Raw genomic sequence first — 15,953 nt, 5'->3', positions numbered from 1 at the left:
GCGGCTCTCAAGCTGGGCAGCTCCACGGAATCCTCATGGAATGGAGCCACTCCGGAGGATTCCGGAGGCGGGGGAGGAACGGAATCTGCCTCTCCCCCCGGGCAGATTCCCCACCAGAATGGATGGTGGGGAATCTGTACACCCCTAGCTAGTAGCATGATTAGTCATCTCTATGACCCAGTCTTTCAGTCTGTCATTTGCTCATTGATTCTGCCCGCTGCCTGAACTCTCCTCTCTTTTGTTTTGGTAATGCATTGGTATTTGTCAAGGAGCCTCTGGGCACTGGGCACTTGGGTCGTTTGTTGTCTGAGAATATGCTGCTCCTAATTTCCTTCCCCCTTGCTACTTATTTTATCTAAAGAACGTAGGGATGGACTGGCCAGTGGAGATGGGTAAGAAGTTGGTGGTGGGGGGGGGGGGACAAGAAAAAACAAGTTTTTGACCAGAATGTTTGCATCATGATTTTGCCTCCAAAAGTCAAACCCTGCAAACCTATTTACCAAGCGCTGGGGGTGCATTTGGAGAGAGGCAGGCTGGATGCAACAGGACTCCTGTGCCCTTAAGAGCTGTGTTGAAAGAGTGATTTCAGAAGGTGCAGCATGGTACGGGTTAGTGCTGCTGGGGAGAGAAAAGCTACAGATGTTGGAACAAATTTGCTATAGTTTAACCATCATGGTTTCCTCACAGAACCCGAGGCTGGGATTCCTTGCAGATGAAAGAGAAGGGCAGAGATGTTGGGGGAGGAGATCATGCACATGTGACCTGGGAGTTGCAGCCCCACACTCCTGCAGCCTTGCCAGGGGACTCTGCAGGAAACCTCTCAGTCTGGCAGGACATCTTCTGGGTCTGGGAAAACCTCTTGGACCAGCCCTGACCAATTGTACCCTCCTCTGTTTCCTCCTGATACTATAAGGAATTGAGGTTGCCAAGTGATCAGGAAGAAGAAAAACCCCTTCCTGGCTTACTCTTGTACCTTTAACAGCAGCTCAGTATTCAGGAATCAGTAGCTGGAGCATTTCATAGAAGATGTGTAGATAATAAGTGCTGCAGATCAAATGGCTGTTTAGGCCACAGCTATACTAGAGGGCCTGTTTCAACAGTTGCAACCTTCCTGGGAGCCTTTGTGGGTTGCCCAGGTTTTCTTTGTTGACCTACACTAGTGCTAGGCCCTTTGTCGTTCCTTCTCCCCATGCCATTTCTCTCTCTCCTTCTTCCCCCCCCTCCACACAATACAATAATATGCAATCATGTATAAATGAGAAACTAATGGCCATGGTACAACATTTCTCCCAATCTTTATCATTCCAGTACATTATGAAAACTAATTCTCTATAAAATATATTAGCTTTTTGAGTTCCTGCTCAGGATTTTGAGTAATATGTTCATTTTAGCATAAATGACACATTCCATACTTTTTTGGACTGTTCAGACATCTCAGGGACAGATCATTATTTTCCCCTCTGGCTATTTTTAATTTTGCTGCTGCTGATAACATTCATTCCATGTCTGATTTTTGTCCATGCCTGATTTTTGGCCATTTCAATGATGTAAAATAACAATTTAGAGATTGTAAGGGGTATCTGAACCATTCATGTTTCTTAACAACTGAAGGGCATATGTCGAAGGGATGTAAAGGAAAACTTTGCCCATCTTCAAAGCACTTAGGGGCAAACTTGACAGGTGATACAGAAAGTGTATCACCTGTGAAAGTGTCACATTTCATGGTCTGGTTTAGAAAGAAAGAAAGAAAGAAAGAAAGAAAGAAAGAAAGGGAGAGAGAGAGAGGGGGGGTGTCCAATGGGGTTTAAATCCTTCCCCTGCATGCTGCAGCCCCGATGAAAATCAGTTGCTAAAGCACCTATGGGCAGGAAGGTTCAGTTGAGGGCAGCATGGAAGGTTCCTGGGAGCCGCACTTGACAGCACTTTCCCCTGCTTCCTCCAGAGCTGCGCTCCTACGCCCAGACCCTGTTAGAGTTCTTGCACCAGGAGAGTGAGTTTTTCCACACCCAGATTGACTTCTCGTTCTTCACACGCTCCCTTTCACAATTCATGGAGCAGGTTTACCGGCATCTCTTCCCTGCTCGAGTACACCAAGACTCCAGAGGTACTAACTGGCCCACGTCCTGATGAACACCTTGGGATGAATATAATATAAAAAGAGCTTGTAGCTTATCCCTCAGGTGTGAGCCCAGCTTAACTGAAATGACAGACATGCAGACTAGTGAATCAAATGCTGGCTCGGATGTCAGTCTTGCACTCCTGTGGCTTGTCTGATTCAACAAATCTGTTTAAAAGTGCAACGTGCACATTTGTGCTTGTATGCCTTCCTTCATTCCTCATTTATTAAAAAAGGAAATGTTTTAAAAGTGCAAAACTGCTCCCCGGGTTGGAGGAGGCAGTTCTTGGTGACATCAGACAGCACAGCTGGCTTCTGCTTCAGACTTGCAGAACTGTTTCTTTGGACCATGACCCTGCATAGGAGAGGCATGTTTGGGCTAAATGTGGGGGGGGGCCACTTCCAGAGTAGCCCCACTGCTCTCAGAATGTTACATTAGTTTTCACCTGCACAGACCTTCTACTGACCTTCTACTGTACGGACCTTCTACTTGGACACCTTGAGTACCATACCTTAGCCACCTTGGTGATCTTCCACCCTATGTTCATTTGGGCACCATAGACGCTCACTACCTCATTCCTAGTCCATAACCTGCCCCTGAATTCAAAAATGGAAGGAAGTGAAATGGACAACTGTGTCTCACTCACCCCACTATGCATGTGATACATACTTATGTTTAATCTGGTGTTTGGAATCCTACCTCTGAATGTTTGCTCCACTATGACCCTCGTGTTACAGTATGCATGGGTTATTATTTCAGTTAGTTGGTTGCTTATTCACACCTTGGGCAGGGCAGGCTGTGCCTGGGCCCTTTTTGTCATCAGAAAATAGAATCCATGGACTCATATGATAGTGCTGAGAGATTGAGATGGAGGTTCCTGGAAAGAAGAGTGCTAGCTAGGACGAGGCTTGCTGAAATTAAAAGCTGATCTCTGGAAGAAATGATGTTGGCGCAGAGAGAGATGACCATGTTGGACCCTGGTCCTAGAACGTCTAGTCCCCACTCAGCCATGGAAGCTCACTGGGTGACTTTGGGCCAGTCACAGACTCTCAGCCCAACTGACCTCACAGGGTTGTTGTTGTGAGGATAAAATGGAGAAGGGGAGGATTACATGCGCCACTTTGGGTTCTTCAAGGAGGGAAAAAGGAAGCATATAACTGTAATAAATAAAAAAAGAAGAAGAATTTGAAAGAGCCAAAGTCCCCTTGCAAGACTAAGGCTTCTGTGGAAGCAGGTGGAGGGTGGCTTTGACCACTTCTCTCAATCAGCACACTTTTTTTTGGTTCATTAGGTAGAACATCAGAAGACCCACTCACTCAGAAATCAGCAATACTGTTCATCTGCTAAGCAAAATCACCCCTCCCTTGTTTTAAGAATGCATTTCCATGGTAAAGGACAGGCCAGGGCAGGTGACTCAGTACCTCATTCATTCTCTCTAGCTGACTGCCTGGGAATATAACTGAATGTCTGTCTACTGACATCAGTCAGAGATTCATTCACATGCCTGGCTGTGGAAAGGGCAGGGGGGAGGGGGACTTATTTAGGCATGCTGCAGTGTCTGAATGGAAGATGTGCCTTTCCCTCTTCTATTTCTACCAAGCAATATCTCTGCTTGAGGTACACAGCTGTACACAACTGCAGTCCCTTTTGTTTTCCCCATTCTGCAATTACCACATGTGCAGGCTGCGTTATAGGTATGATATTGTTTGTTGTCTTAAGCAGTTGTATACAATTAAAATATTCCTGTTCCATATATTTTAATTGTCCTTGCAAAGTAAAAATACACTCTGTTGTCATGACTTTTGCTTGAATGCATTTATGTTTATGTGGTTGTCACATACAAGAGTGTCTTATTATAACAGTGGGTGGCCTCTATTGTTGCTTGGCCTTCCTTCCACTTCCTATATGTGTACTTTTTTTTGTTTTCAGGTCATCTCTAAGCTTTTCGTGAAGCCACATTGGCTTCTGCTAGGAGGAGGGTTGCTGAAATTAAAAGCTGATCTCTGGAAGAAAGGATGTTGATGCAGAGAGAGAGATGACCCTACTTGTAATAACTCTATGTGCCTTTTCAAACTCAGGGTACAGTTGGCCTCAATTTCCCTCACTACTGAAGCCAGAGTCCATGCAAAATGAAAACACACAACCCACAGAATGTAGGGGCCTGGAGGAATCGACCAGAGAGGACAGAGATGAATATGGGGGAGGGAACAATAACAGTGAGCAAACTACTTAATGGGGGGGGGGGTTTCAGCCCCTATACTTGCAGAGAAATAAATGTGTCCTGGCAGCTGCGCAATTATTTCTTTTTCATAGAGAAAATGCACATATATGAAATCTAATAAATGCGCAACACAGAAAGGCCATGTCATCAATGCAATCCCCCCCCCCCCCCGTAATATCTATATGTGCAAATCGGGGGCAAATGCACAAAAAATAAAGTGATTGCCGCCGGCAGCAAAGCCAAGCACTGCCCAAAGATATGCGCGCACATATTGATTTATGAATGAAGGAGCAATGTTTGTGAGATGCCATGGTACCCAAAACCCCATTCCAGCAGCAATTTGGCTATTTGTTATTGGCAAGGAGAATACTTTTCAGAACATATAGGAAGGATGGTTGGAGTAATTCTTGCTGTGCTGAAAAGGCACATTTCTCTCTTCTCTTCTCAATATTGCGATGTGTTGCTGGTTAAATTCCTCACACAACAGTACTCTGATATGTACAGCTCCAGTTAAGTCATAACGAGAAAATGAAGAAAAAAGGAGAGCTTTTTAAAAATGCACTGCACATTCAATGGGCCACAAGAAACTCCTGCCCTGCATGGCAATTCTTTCTATTCATGATGGTCTTCCAGCTGTTTCCTATGAGACATTGTGACCTTTGTTTGGGGGTGGGGGGTTCTGATGGCTTCCACACTGTGACAGACACACAGAAATCATGCAAGAACCAGAAATACAGAAAATGAGGTTTGTGAGCATTTCACCTCACTGACAGAAATGCTGGAAGCGCAAAATGAATAATAAAATAAATGTGCAAAATCGAAAGGGCCCCGGCAGCTGTGGAATTCCCCCCCCCTAAAAATGCATATATATGCAGATGCGCACATCGGGGGCAAATGTGAAAAAATGAAGGGCAATTGAGCAAAACTAAAAGGATAGCCGCCAAAGCTGTTCACAGAGGAGACGATCGGCGAGAGCTGGGGAAAACTGCTGAACAGGATCCCCATAGCGCCCGAGACTTCGAGGAAATCTCTTGACTGGAACGGAGCAGAGTTGGGTGAGGGAGGGTTCGCGAACTTCACTTCAGGGAGCCGAACAGAGAGACGATCAGCAAACATGAATCAGGAAACGAACATTCACGACATCCCTAACCAGTACTGCTTTCAATAGGAATCATTGTGGAAAGCTGATATTCTGTGGGGTTCCATCTATTTAAATTAGAAGCATAGGTCTGGAGCTTGGAAGAGACTCAAGGGTCATAACAGAAACTGCCTGCCTGAGCATAGGTTCTTCCAGATATGAATTCTACACTGTTCCGTTCAAGCCAGGCAAGGAAGCTATCCAGCAAGGTACTGGAGCTACAAGTAGGGATGTCAGAGAATTTCACCACGAATCTCGGGGAGGCCAAATGCCAGCACATTCAGCCCCCCAAAATCGGTGGCAAAGCGGTATGCCCCTCGGCCCCCCCCAGGACGGGACTTACCTTTGGCGAATCTTCCTGGCGGCGGCGGCTGCGGCGGCAGTTCGGCAGCGGTTCAGCGGTGGCGGCTGCGGTGGCCGGTCATCTGACTGGCTGCCCCGCCACCATTTCCAGTTAAAAAAAAACAACACAAAAAAATGTCATAGGCTACATAAAGATTTACGTAGCCTATCATGGCTAGATTTTTAAAAAACACCATGATAGGCTACGTAAATGTTTACGTAGCCTATCACGGCTGATTTAAAATAAAAAAAACCCCGCCGTACGCAAATGGCGGCGCCCATGGGCGCTGCCATTTGCGTTCCTTATTTTGGCACATCTTAGTCTACATAAACATTTATGTAGACTAAGACGGTGAAAATAAGGGGAACTCAAATAGCGTAGCATCTACGCTATTTGCGTTCCCCTTATTTTTGCCGTCTTAGTCTACGTAAATGTTTACGTAGACTAAGACGTGCCAAAATAAGGAATGCAAATGGCGGCTCCCATGGGCACCGCCATTTGCGTACGCACGGGTTTTTTTCCTTTTAAATCAGCTGTGATAGGCTACATAAACATTTACATAGCCTATCACGGCTGACTGCAGGGACTCAAACGGCGGCGGCTATGGCCGCCGCCATTTGCGGAGCTGGCCGGCCAGGATTCGGGGGGGGAGGGACAGAGCGCCTCCCCCATGGCCAGAATTTCAGGGGGGAGGGACGGAGCACCCTCCCGGCCAGAATTTCAGGGGGGAGGGACGGAGCGCCTCCCCTCTGGCCAGAATTTCAGGGGGAGGGACGGAGTGCCTCCCCCCCACCGCGAATGTCACCCTTCGAAAAGGTAAGTGACTTTCGTACATCCCTAGCTATGAGGTTGAAGAGCTACACTATGGAGCTGGTGCACCAGTGCTACACAGTTGGGGACTGACAGCTTTTATATAGGGCCTAATGGCCCCACCTCTTCCTGAGCTGCTCCAGAAAGAGAAGTACATGTGGGGCTTATCTTCTTCTGGAGTACATGTGGGGCTTTTCTTCTATCCCAGGAACTGGAGTACATGCAGGGCTTAGCTTCTTCTCCCAAGCAGGCCCAACTCATGGGAGGTCTGGGCCACCAGAAAAGCACTGCATTGCCAGACCTGAGCTTTGACCCACACCCATCACTGACACAACTTCTGAGGTCCCAGAGGTGACTGTAGTGGTGTTGGTGCTCCAGAGCTGGGATGGGAGTTCCAACAAAGGATAATGGGACTCCCACTATTGGAGACCCCTTGGGCAAGTAGTCTTCTGAGGAATTGGCCTCTGTGCCTCAAGAGGCATTTGTGGTAGGATCCACCACAGGATCTTGTTCTTTATTTACTTAGAGGAGGCCCCATGGGGCCTGAGACCTGGTGGGTCCTGATATATACAAACCAGAAACTACATAGCACTAGTAGTGACTATCTTAAGCCAAAAGAGCAGGCAAAACAAGTGCACCATATCAGTAGTAACTGAAGAATAGAAAGTTCCAGAACACTTCAACATGAGCACCAAACACTGTACAAAAAGGCAAAGGTACAGAGCACTCAGAGCAAGACTTTGGGAAACTTGTCAAGGGAATTCCATTTTGCAATTCTGCTTCTCCTCTTCAGCAATGGATTTCAGCATGATTTCTGACTTATAGTACAATTTCAGCAAGTTCCTCCTATGCATCAGGTCTTTGATTATTGCTCACTTAACATAAGGAATAATATTTATTTAATTTGTATACTGCCCAATAGCCAAAGCTCTCTGGGTGGTTCACAAATATTACAACTGACAATACAACATTAAAAAGCGTAATATAAAATCTTTAACATAGTAAATGTAAAAACAGTTTAATATAGCTAAAAAGAGTTACAATAAAATACCAGGACCAGATAAAAAAAACCACACACCTGACATTAAAACCCAATTCTATGCTGTCAAATGCCTGGGAGTAAAGTCTTAGCCTGGTGCCAAAAAGATAACAATGTTGGCAGTAGGTGGACCTCAGTTGGGTGAGCATTCCACTGTCGGGGGACCACCACCAAGAAGGCCCTCTCTCTTGTTGTCATCCCTAAAAGCTCCCTCAGAGAAGGCACTTGGAAGAGGGCCTCAGATGTTGAACGAAGTGTACAGATAGGTTCATAGCAGGAATATTGTTTTTATGCACACATATACTCTGTTCTTTACATAACTAGATCCTGGATCCTCATTACATCTGATCTAGAATGTATTTGTGTGGCAAAGTAGATGCTTATTAGAAAGAGCACCCTGTGAAGGTGTTGGATGGATGCTGAGTCACTATTTTATTCCGTGTAGGAAGAGGGCATGGCGCTTGTTCCTCCCTTGAAGCAGAGGCTGGAGAGGGAAATACCCAGAGCCCTATAAAAGGGCTTTGCCCTGAGAAGGAAAGGGACAGACAGACAGTGGGGAAAAATCAGATGCAAGTAGGGATGGCATGAGCATCCAGTTAGGGCTCGAAGCCTGGTGAGGAGTTGCCAGCTCAGCCCCCCAGATGCCAGTTCGCGGACCTGAGTTCTTGCCTGACTCATGACGTGATGAGTCAGGCAAGAGCTCGGGCACCTGCTCTCTCAGCAAGCCAATCGCTGAGAGGAGAAGAAGGCAGTGCCTCTCCTCCCTCCCCCATCCTTGCTACAGTGGCAGTGGCAGTGGCAGGCTGCTCATTTTCCGTAAATTTTCCTGGCCTTAAGGAAAATGACCCTCTTGTCCCTTGCCGCCACTGTAGCAAGTGGGGGTGGAGGGAAGAAGGAGGCAACTATCCTCTTCTCCCCCCCACCTGCTGGAGGCCAGGGTGAGAGGCTAGGGGCTGGCTGCCAAGGCCCTCTTTTCCCACACCAGCCCTTGACAGCCAGCGCGAGGAAGAGGGGTGGCTCACGCAGCTCGCAGGCAGGCGGGGCGAGCTGGGAAGCTCGCTGAGTAGGTCCCGGCTATGCAAGTTGCGGGGGGCAGTTCGTCAAGCTCCCACCACCCTGGATGGAGATGGGCTCATCCATCCCTAGATGCAAGCAGCTGCTCTCTGTCTAGTAACGTAGGTTGTTTTAGTCTGCTTGGCTGCTATTTCTACTGTCAAGGTAATAAACCAGATCACTGGGTTTATAAATTGTCTGATTTTGAATCTAGCAGCATATCATCCATCACAGTTTGGAATGATGAACACTGCTTGCCTTGTTCAGCCATCAACAAAGGCCCAATTTTTACTTGTCAGTAGTAGCATGAGAGCTGTTCTCCTAGAGGAAGTTCTCATGATGCTCCAGCTAACATTTGCATCCAGGAACCACGTGGGCCAGTTCCATGGATTCTTCTTACCACAGTCATTTCCCAGGCTGGAGGGAGTGTGATGTTTGAGTAGGAAGGAACAATGCAACTCACCCTGCCCACATGGGTTCCCAGTTTCAAATGCTTTCTGAAGCTATGTGTAATCTCACCGTGGGGAAATGTAAACTGAACATGAATGCTGCTGTGATCATATACTAGTTCCATCTGGATATAAATCTGTGGGTGGAAACAATTGCTCAGACAACTTGCTTTTAGGAATGATAAATTTCTCTCTCTCTCTCTCTCTCTCTCTCTCTCTCTCTCACACACACACACACACACACACACCCTACATGTGCATAATGGGTGGGATTCTCAACTTGTACATAAGAACATAAGAAAGGCTGTGCTGGATCAGACCAAGGGTCCATCCAGTCCAGCATTCTGTTCACACAGTGGAAACCCACAACCAGGATACGAGTGCAACAGCACCCTCCTGCCCATGTTTCTCAACAACTGGTGTACACAGGCACACTGCCTCTGATACTGGAGGTAGCATAGAGCCATCAGGACTACTAGCCATTGATAGCCTTCTCCATGAATTTGTCTAACCCCTTTTAAAAGCCATCCAAATTGGTGTCCATCACTACATCTTGTGGTAGCGAACCCCAAATTGTTCCTACTGTTGCTACTGTTTAGGAGTACATCCTACTCCTAAACTGTTACTGGAAAATAAATCTTATTCCTTTCAGCACTGAATCTCCCCTATGTGTGCTTATAACAGTGGCTTTAGAAACTAATCAAGCTTGGTCTATTTTCATAAAGAGACCTTCAACCAAAAACTGCATTGTTTGCAGGAGTGCAGTGAATCACTTATCAAGTGGGTGGAAATGTTTAACTAATCAATATATGTCAGGCATGGGCAACCTGTAGCCATTGGCCTAACTTCATGTGGTCCTCAGCCTAGTTTCAAATGACAAATGCCCTCTGCATGTGATCTGTTCAGATCTGTCCCATTTCTGGCAGCTTGCTGTTGGGAAGGAAGATCGGGGAAGGGGAAAAAAAGGGTGGCATAACGACAGAGAAAAGAGCAGCAGAAAAAAAGGGAGTGATCCATCCACTTTGATCTCTCTGGCCTTGCCTATTGCTCATTTTGGCCCCACTCACCATCAATTTGTGGTCACCAAGAGATGTGGCTCTCAACAGAAAGAAAGGTTGCCTATCCCTGATCTACGATGATTGCAGGTATATTGCATGTCTAACAGTTGCATTTTCCTGATGTCTCCCCTGATGTCATCTGTATGTTTAGTAGGGATGTGCATCACTTTGGTGCTGAATCTGAATACCAAAGTGAATTGGTCTGCTTCAGGGGTGCCTTGGTGACAGTCAAAGTGGATCAGACCAGCACCAAGGTGGCCCAGAATGAAGTGGGTCACTGCTGGAGTGCCTCAGTCTGCCTTGGAGATTCGGGGCTCTTCCGATGCCTTCTGAAGCCCAGACAGCCTGTCTCTAAATGTATCAACTTGTGAAATTCAGGGAGGGGGCAAGGAGGAGGATGAAGGGGGGAAGGGGAGAGGAAGAGGAGGGAATGAGCTTTGGTGAATGGCAAATCTAGTTGCCACATTAGGGCTGAACTTAACCCAGCAGTCTCCAATCAGTGACAGTGATGGAGGAGGGGGTGGGAATACTGTAGATTTTGGAGATCAGCCTGCGATTAGAGATAGTGACCTCCTCCTATTCACCACTTAAACACCTAACTTCTCTGATTATCCCTTTTTGATCTTTGATTTGAGTTTCTGAGAACAGCACAATTGCCTAGCACAAAAACTGCTAAGACAAACTGTCTGAAATTTGGCAGGTGGAATCATCTCCATGACAGGTCCCCGAATATCATACACTTTTGTGGAAAAAGTGAAAAGTTATAGCTCTTTGCTTTGAGAGTTTTTGTTGAAAAAATCAAATTTCACCTGTGCCTAGCACAAAAACTACTCTGTCAAAACTAGGGGTGAACGAAAGTCACTTACCTTTTCTCGCAGCTTTTTCGCGGTGGGGGGGAGCGCTTCGCTGCTCCCCCCGTGAAGTTCAGGCCGGGGGGGGGAGGCTTCCCGCCTCGCCCGGCCAAAATTCAGGCCGGGGGGGGAGGCTTCCCGCCTCGCCCGGCCGAAATTCAGGCTGGGGAGGAGGCTTCCCGCCTCGCCCGGCCGCGAACACGAAAGTAAAAAAAAAAAAGTCCCCTGATAGGCTACGTGACGATTCACGTAGCCTATCACGGCTAGATCTGGAAAGTCAGCCGTGATAGGCTACGTGAATCGTCACGTAGCCTATCACGAGTGACTTTAAAAAAAAAAAAAAAAGCGCGTACGCGAATGGCGGCCCCCATAGGGAGCCGCCATTCGCGTTCCTTATTTAGTTGCTGTAGTCTACGTCAATGTTTACGTAGACTACGGCGAAAATAAGGGCAACGCAAATAGTGTTGCCCTTATTTTCGCCGTAGTCTATGTAAACATTGACGTAGACTACAGCAACTAAATAAGGAACGCGAATGGCGGCTCCCTATGGGGGCCGCCATTCGCGTACGCGCTTTTTTTTTTTAAAGTCACCCGTGATAGGCTACGTGACGATTCACGTAGCCTATCACGGCTGACTTTGCAAATCTTGCCATGATAGGCTACGTGAATCGTCACGTAGCCTATCAGGGGACGTTGTTTTTTTTTTCTTTCATTGCAATGGCGGGGGCGGCAGCCGGTCGAAAGACCGGCTGCCGCTCCCGCCCCGCTCGAACACCGGACGAACCGCCAGCCGGACCCACCGCCGGGAGGGACATTCAGGGAAGGTAAGTCCCGTCCCGGGGGGGGGCGGGGGGCGGGGGGGCAGAGGATTTCTCCCCGAAACTTGTTCGGGGGGCCGAACACGTTGGCGCTCGGCCCCCCGAAGTTTCGGGGAGAAATTCTCCGCCATCCCTAGTCAAAACTGTCTGAAATTTGGCAGGTGGAATCACCTCCATGGGGGCTGCCAGGTCCCCAAGTGTCATGTATTTATCATAGGGATGTACGAAAGGCACTTACCTTTCATGGATTATGTTGATGGGGGGGAGGCGCTCCATCCCTCCCTCCAGAATCCTGGATGGGGGGGGAGGCGCTCCATTCCTCCCCCCCCCCGAAATCCAGGCTGGCTGGCTGTGCTCCACAGGGATTCTGTGGAGCCGCCGGCCGGCTCCACCAGCAGCCGGACATCCAGCCGCTGGCTAGCAGGGATGCAAATGGCGCTGGCCGTAGCTGCCGCCGTTTGCGTCCCTGCAGTCAGCCGTGATAGGCTACGTAAATGTTTACGTAGCCTATCACGGCTGACTTAAAAAACAACAACAACAACACATGTACACAAATGGCGGCGGCCACAGCCGCCGCCATTTGCGTTCCTTATTTTGGCATGTCTTAGTCTACGTCAAGGTTTATGTAGACTAAGACGGCGAAAATAAGGGGAACGCAAATAGCGTAGCAGATGCTACGCTATTTGCGCTCCCCTTATTTTCGCCGTCTTAGTCTACGTATAATCTTGCCGTAGACTAAGACGTGCCAAAATAAGGAATGTAAATGGTGGTGGCCGTGGCCGCCGCCATTTGCGTACACGCATTTTTTTTTTTTAAGTCAGCCGTGATAGGCTATGTAAACATTTACGTAGCCTATCACGTTTTTTTTTAAACTTAGCCGTGATAGGCTACGTAAAGATTTACATTCTATCACATTTTGTTTGTTTGTTTTTTAACTGGAAATGGCGGCAGTGGCAGCTGGTCGGAAGACCAGCCTCCGCCACCGCCGCACCACTGCCAGAGCCGCCGCCGGAGCCGCCGCTGCCAGGAAGATCTGCCCCAGGTAAGTCTTGTCCTGGGGGGGTGGGGCAGGGGGGGTGGCAGACCACTCCACCACTGATTTCGGGGGGCCTAATGCGCTAGCATTTGGCCTCCCCGAGATCCGTGGCAGAATTCTCTGACATCCCTAATTTATCATGAAAACTGAAAACGTTATGGCCGTTTCTGTTTTCCAATGCAAGTCAATGGGAAAATGTCAAATCCGAATAATGTAGATATCCAAATCTCACTTTGGATCTGAAGTGAAGTGGATTGGGTCCAAAGCAAAGCAGGGCTGCTTCAGAAGGTCCAAATCTGCATCCGAAGCAAAGCAAGGGGTCCCTGCACAGTCCTAGTGTTTAGTTGACACAGAATCTTAACACCTGAATAAGGGCTTCAATGCCACAGCTATATGAAAAAAGTAGGATCCAGTGTCCCACAACCTATCATGTTTTTGTTGTTCAGTCGTTCAGTCGTGCATGTAGGGATATCCCAAAGGATTCGTCATTGAAATGTTACATATGCATTTCTACAATGCACATACTTTAAACGTTAAAAATGTGGTTGTTCAGGCAGGCATTTGGGGCGGGTTAGGGTATTTTTAGAAATACAATGTTTTTAATGTAGAATTTTATTGTTTTGAACTGTTTCTGTTATTGTACATTGCCCAGAGTGGCTGGGTGACGAGCCAGATGGGTGATTAATAAATTTAATAAATAAATAAAATTAATAAAACTTTATGCAATGCACAAGTTGTCTTTTGATACAAACAGAATAATGATGTTATTCTAACGTTGTTAAATATATAAATGTATTAATTTCTAAATTAAAAGTAAATAATTTACACAACAGAGGCATTCAACATATTTCTCTATCGTAAACTATATGAATCAATCACATTAATAATATCATTACAATTAATTGATTTTGCCTTCTTGTTATATTATTTCCTCAAATAACTTCCAGTACCCCTTTTTCAACATTTTGATCATTTGTTTTCTGATTCCAGTAGTAAATGAACTTAAACCGATAGTTCATTGAGTCTTTATTGCACAACCTTCCCATAGTTCCTATAATAAATCATCTTATGCTATGCATTAATGTTCTATCTCTGCCATATACTTCTTTCCCAATATTCTAATAATGGCAGATGTTATATCTTGTAATTTTTGGCCACTAATATTCAAGCCAGAAGTAACATATTTCTTACCATTAAAAAAATGTTTTTGGTATTAGCCCTTCTAATCTACTCAGCAACAAAACTATGGGATCTGTTGGTAACATATATCCCATAATCTCCTTAATAATGTTGATTACATTTGACCAGTATTTCAATTTCATTGCTTTCCCACCAGATGTGTTTAAAATCTTTTCAACCTTTCTTTCATCTCCAACATAATGCATTAGGTAATTGGTATTTTTTTTGCAAGTTATGTGGTATCCAATGCTATAAATACAAAATCTTATAAAAAAACCTTGGTAATGTAATTGAGTCCATCACAACATATTCTATTCCATTGTTGGTTCCAAATATTATTAAACATTTTTTTTCATCTATTTTTAATTCCAGCCTCCACATCTTGAGCATCTGAGAACAATTTATATGTTTTTGACAACAATCCCTTTTGGGGAATTAGGTCCAATCAATATTATTTTGATAATAATTCCTTTGGGGAGATAGTCCCAATCAATACTTTTTCATATTTTGTATGAAGTCTGAAAATATCATTCCTTGCTATTTTAGTAAGACAACTTTTAATGCACAGAAAACTGGAATCTGAATATCTTGTTGAACCAGGTAAGTAAAAGGAAGTATTTTATCTTCCTTCACAAAATGCATGTGTCAAGTTCTTATTGGAGTTTATTTTGGGGGGTTGTTAAATCTCGCAAGCCCATATCTTACCATGTGTGACTTGGAAGTAAGTCTCACTGATTTCAGTGGGCACTTTGTATTGCAACCCAGGTTCCAAAACAAACCATGTGCAATGGAACAAACAGGGGTTTCAGTTAATGGATATGGATAGTGGGAGGGAGTCAGACAGGACAACCTGATGCAATGGGAGATGCATTAGTGAGACGCTGGGGCAACTTAATATTATCGTTACATCCTGGTATCTCCCCATTGACATGGGTTTTTTTAATGTTAAATTGCTTTCAACTAGCCAGCAATTATTGCAGTTGTAATATCTGGAAACAGAATGGTCTTGTGAAAATAGGAGATTCTCACTAAATCCATAGTCTGCTAAATTGGGCAATGCCAAATACTTTCTAATTACAATATTCACATTGATAGAGGCCTACCTGATGCAACCAAATGAACTGCTGAAAAAGTCTCACGTTCACGTTGTTTTGATGCTGTTTGACATCTTTTTGTTCCCCAGTGGTGGCTGCTTCTTGATGCCTTTTTCTTCCTTTGTCTTTGCTCTCACTTTCCTCAGCCCCATCTGCCTACAGATGGGATTCAATCTGCTGTTGAATCCCATTGACTTGACACAGCCTTGTTTACAAGCATACATGATGTCATCATGATGGACAAGATCATGTGTTCACATCACAACACCCAATAGGATCCAATGTCAGTGTGGGCAGATGAAGGAGAGGACAAGGGAAAAGAATGAGGAAAGGAACTATGCCAAGAAGAACAGCATTGAAGGTATAGTCCTGTTCAGTTCTGTGAGATCAGGGTTCACACGGACAGCCTGCTTGAGTAGAAAAGGCTCCCCACTGCAGATGTCCAGGCCCCAACAAATGGTTGCTGCTGCAGCTGCAGGAATGGTGATGAGGACATGCGGGCTGGGCTGGGCCAAGGGACTTGTCTGTCATCCCCCCCACCCGGAATCCTCTTCAGATGATGAACTGGAGCCTCCTGAGCTGGATGTCCCTGGGGAACAAGATGCTTCAGGCATCCTGGGCCTGACCAAAAAGATCCTGGGCCCTTGGGAGATAGGTAGGGATGTACAAAAGTGACTTACCTTTCGCAGATTATGTTGATGGTGTGGGGGGGGAGGCGTTCCGTCCCTCCTTCCGGAATCCTGGCTT

The sequence above is a fragment of the Heloderma suspectum genome, chromosome 4 (genome assembly GCF_057233095.1).
Source record: "Heloderma suspectum isolate Gila_16-S chromosome 4, 16-S_ref, whole genome shotgun sequence".
Taxonomy (NCBI): domain Eukaryota; kingdom Metazoa; phylum Chordata; class Lepidosauria; order Squamata; family Helodermatidae; genus Heloderma; species Heloderma suspectum.
Note: the sequence above shows the minus strand (reverse complement) of the source record.